Source organism: Pimephales promelas, chromosome 2, assembly GCF_988280905.1.
Source record: "Pimephales promelas chromosome 2, fPimPro1.hap1.1, whole genome shotgun sequence".
Lineage (NCBI taxonomy): Eukaryota > Metazoa > Chordata > Actinopteri > Cypriniformes > Leuciscidae > Pimephales > Pimephales promelas.
Window position 1 is genome coordinate 52,853,285 of NC_142770.1, and position 5,000 is coordinate 52,858,284.

Below are 5,000 nucleotides of genomic sequence, written 5' to 3' on the forward strand. Positions count from 1 at the left end.
TGCGCCGGGCTCGTGCCCAGGAAAGATGCACCCTGCCTGGGGTGCACTTTTCAGAAAACCAGCCTGTCTTTTCCTGGAGGTCTCGTACTTCCAGAGCTCCGACGGGGCGTAGTCTGGATTTTATATGCCCACCCAGAGTGAGTCTGAGTGGGACTCACGACGGTCTGATCGCTGGTAGGGGTCCTCTGTGTTTGCCACCACCACGCTTCCCCCTCTCTCATACATCCCCGAAGGCCCGTTTTAGGACCGTCTTCGCTCCAGGCGGAGCTCCAGGGGTGGCGGGCAAATCTGAATCTGGCCCAGGACGGGCCACCCTCCCTGGGCTGGCCAGGGAGGTCTGAGGGCATGGAGCTTTGGAACCACACCACGTTATTGGACTCTGTCTATTTTTTCCCCCAAACTTTGGCACCAGAGCCGGACCACCACACCATGTGCGCTGGGCTCGTGCCCAGGAAAAGATGCACCCTGCCTGGGGTGCACTTTTCAGAAAACCAGCCTGTCTTTTCCTGGAGGTCTCGTAACTTCCAGAGCTCCAGCGCGGCGTAATCTGGATTTTTACATGCCCACCCAGAGTGACTCTGAGTGGGACTCACGACGGTCTGATCGCTGGTAGGGGGTCCTCTGTGTTTGCCACCACCACGCTTCCCCTCTCTCATACATCCCCGAAGGCCCGTTTTAGGACCGTCTTCGCTCCAGGCGGAGCTCCAGGGGTGGCGGGCGAATCTGAATCTGGCCCAGGACGGGCCACCCTCCCTGGGCTGGCCAGGGAGGTCTGAGGGCATGGAGGTTTGGAGCCACCGCACATTTTTTGTACTCTGTCGTTTTTCGAGATCTGGGCTTCAGAGTCGAGCCCAGGCTCCGTTTCAAGGTGGGCATTGGGCTTCGTTCTTGCCCAGGAGACCCGCACCCTGCCTGGGATGCACTTTTCAGAGAAACCGGGCCGCCTTTTCCTGGAGGTTCTCGTGTTTTTCAGAGCTCCACCACAGCAGAGATTGAATCCTCTTCCCCAGCCAGAGTGCACCCTCTCTGGCTTGGGTGAGTGCCTTGAGTGCCCTGGAGGTCCGAACCAACAGCACGTTTATGGACTTTGTCTATTTTTCCAAATTCGACTCCAGAGTCAAGCCGGCCAAGGGGCTCTCTGAAGGCCCCTCTCTCCCTCCCTCATCCTCTACAAGAGCCCCATGGTCCGTTTTAGGACCGTCTTCGCTCCAGGCGGAGCTCCAGGGGTGGCGGGGGAAATCTGAGTCTGGCCCAGGACGGGCCACCCTCCCTGGGCTGGCCAGGGAGGTCTGAGGGCATGGAGGTTTGGAGCCACCGCACCTTTTTGGACTCTGTCGTTTTTCGAGATCTGGACTTCAGAGTCGAGCCCAGGCTCCGTTTCAAGGTGGGCATCGGGCTTTATTCGTGCCCAGGAGACCCCGCACCCTGCCTGGGATGCACTTTTCAGAGAAATCGGGCCGTCTTTTCCTGGAGGTTTCGCGTTTTTTTTTTTTTCAGAGCTCCACCACAGCAGAGATTGAATCTGCTTCCCCAGCCAGAGTGCACCCTCTCTGGCTTGGGTGAGTGCCTTGAGTGGCCAGGGCCAACATCACCCACGGGCATCGGGCTTTATTCGTGCCCATGAGACCCGCACCCTGCCTGGGATGCACTTTTCAGAGAAACCGGGCCGTCTTTTCCTGGAGGTTTCGCGTTTTTTTTTTTTCAGAGCTCCACCACAGCAGAGATTGAATCTGTTTCCCCAGCCAGAGTGCACCCTCTCTGGCTTGGGTGAGTGCCTTGAGTGGCCAGGGCCAACATCACCCACGGGCATCGGGCTTTATTCGTGCCCATGAGACCCGCACCCTGCCTGGGATGCACTTTTCAGAGAAACCGGGCCGTCTTTTCCTGGAGGTTTCGCGTTTTTCCAGAGCTCCACCACAGCAGAGATTGAATCTGCTTCCCCAGCCAGAGTGCACCCTCTCTGGCTTGGGTGAGTGCCTTGAGTGGCCAGGGCCAACATCACCCACGGGGCATCGGGCTTTATTCGTGCCCAGGAGACCCGCACCCTGCCTGGGATGCACTTTTCAGAGAAATCGGGCCGTCTTTTCCTGGAGGTTTCGCGTTTTTTCCAGAGCTCCACCACAGCAGAGATTGAATCTGCTTCCCCAGCCAGAGTGCACCCTCTCTGGCTTGGGTGAGTGCCTTGAGTGGCCAGGGCCAACATCACCCACGGGCATCGGGCTTTATTCGTGCCCATGAGACCCGCACCCTGCCTGGGATGCACTTTTCAGAGAAACCGGGCCGTCTTTTCCTGGAGGTTTGGCGTTTTTCCAGAGCTCCACCACAGCAGAGATTGAATCTGCTTCCCCAGCCAGAGTGCACCCTCTCTGGCTTGGGTGAGTGCCTTGAGTGGCCAGGGCCAACATCACCCACGGGGCATCGGGCTTTATTCGTGCCCAGGAGACCCGCACCCTGCCTGGGATGCAGATCGGTTTGTGTGAGTCCTGGTTGTGTGAGCGTTACCCTTCTACATCACCCCCAAGGCCCGTTTTAGGACCGTCTCGGCTCCGGGCGGACAGCCGGGGGGCGGGGGGCGAATCTGCCTCCGGCCCGGGTCGGAGCTCCCTCCCCGGGGCCGTGCGTGGAGACCCGTCGCGCCCGGAGCTCCCGTGCAACCCCACGTTTTGGACTTGGGTTTTGGAGCGAGCGAGCGGGGTCGAACCCCGGGGGCCGAGCCGCCACGGAGTCCCCGAGCCCCGGGGACGAAGCCCCGGGAGCGAGGTCCCTCCGTGGAGGCGCGAGCCCCCAGGGCCCGGCCGCCCGCCCGGGGAGGAGAGCGCACGCTCCCCTACCCCTCAGAACCCACGTGGCTGGTTGCAGCAGACCCTGTGCACCGGAGGTTCCTCCAGGAGCGCGGGGCTGGGTGCTCTAAGCCCAAGTCATACAGGCAACCATGCCTCCCCGGGACTCCCCCTGCGAGCGGCGGCTGTTTGAAGGACGGTAACCCCACCGCACGGGGCTTCAAACGACCGTAGCTCTCCGAAGGCGGCTCCGATCGACGCCAAATTTTTGTCGGCTGGAGAACGGGACGAGACCTTTCGAATGAGACCGCCCCCAGCCCCGTGGGCCCCCGGGGGCCCGAGATACGGGCCCCCAAAGCGCCCCGGAAGCGGAAAAACGCAAATATCTCGCCGAAAACTCGACGTGCCCGGCCGAGGCCGGGCTCATTCGAACCGTCTCGCCGAGCTGAACGCGTCCATATGCGTTTCGTCGTTTTTGGTCGAGTATTCGCGGAGATATCGGCCGAAAACCCTCGGCCGCGCTCTGAAATGGCGCCCGCCGATGACGTCACGATCCCGGGAGAAAATCGCCCGTATCTCCGCGACGCGAAGGCCCAGAGAGCTCAAATTTGGGTGGCGAGGTCCCACGGGGGCCCTCGCTCGAACCAGGGCGGCGGCGGGCCCCGGGGACGCCCCCTACCGGATCGCCGTTCGCCGGGACCCCCGACTTTGAACGGCTATAACTCGGGGACCCGGGCGAGTTGGACCTCGTGGGTGGGCTCTTTCGAAAGGCCCCGTCCGGCACTACGGTCGATTCGAGTTTGGGGAAGATTGGCCCGGGGGTTCGCGAGATATAAGCCAAAAACGCCGCGCCTTTGACCGGGCCTAACTCCCTGACCCCGAGGCCCCCGGGGACGCGGGTGGCCTCTTTGGATAGGGCCCCCCGAGGCCTACGGAAGACCCGAGTTTGAAATTTTTTCGCCCGGCCGTTTTCGAGATATCGGCGAAAAACGGAATCTTCCCGTCCGGTGGGTGGGTGGGTGTGGGTGTGGGTGTCTCCGGGGGGCGGGGGGACTTCCAGGACCCCGGGGGGGCCACCTGGCCGTGCCCGAGGACGGTGCACCTCCCTGGGTGTGCCGTCAGAGCCTCCGGGGCCCCGGAAGTCCCCGCCCACTGCACGTTTTCGGACTTTGAGGGATTTTCGGGCCCCGAATTCGAACGCCCGTAGCTCGGGGACCCGGCGGCCCAGAGACACCGGACTCGGGTCAAGTGTGGCGTCCCGGCGGGCCCCTCGCAAAGAGCCCGCCCCCGAGCTCCGGGGCCCCCGGGTCCCGGAGAAAAGGGGCCCGACGTGTCGGGGGGGCGCCCGGGAAGGAAAGGTCCCAGGGGCCCGGGGCAGGCGGGGTCCGAGAGGGCCCGTGGGGAGCCCCCGACACCCGAAAGGGCGAGCCGCTGGGACCTCCCCTCTCCGAGATACGGGCCGTTTTCTCCGAAAGTCGCCCGCGCGTAACGGGGCCCATCTCGGGACCGGGAGGTCCCAGCGGCTCGCGGCGGCGGGTGCGGGGCCCGCTCTCGGGGACCTTGCTCCTCCCGCCGTCCCGAGCCACGGGGACCTTCCGGTCCCGAGATACGGCCACTTCCTGTCCAGCTTTGACCGGGTGTAACTCGAAAAGTAAGCCGAGTTGGGGCTCCACACTCGGGGGTATTGGGGGCCTCTGGGAGGGCCCCCCACGCCGGGTGTATGGGGCCCCAACTCGGCTTGGTTCCGGAGATATGGCCCTTTAAAGTTTCAACTTTGACCGGCTGTAACTCGAAAAGTGAGCCGAGTTGGGGCTCCACACTCGGGGGTATTGGGGGCCTCTAGGAGGGCCCCCCACGCCGGGTGTATGGGGCCCCAACTCGGCTTGGTTCCGGAGATATGGCCCTTTAAAGTTTCAACTTTGACCGGCTGTAACTCGAAAAGTGAGCCGAGTTGGGGCTCCACACTCGGTGGTATTGGGGGCCTCTAGGAGGGCCCCCCACGCCGGGTGTATGGGGCCCCAACTCGGCTTGGTTCCGGAGATATGGCCCTTTAAAGTTTCAACTTTGACCGGCTGTAACTCGAAAAGTAAGCCGAGTTGGGGCTCCACACTCGGGGGTATTGGGGGCCTCTAGGAGGGCCCCCCACGCCGGGTGTATGGGGCCCCAACTCGGCTTGGTTCCGGAGATATGCCCGTTTGAAGTTGCAACTTCTACCCAGTC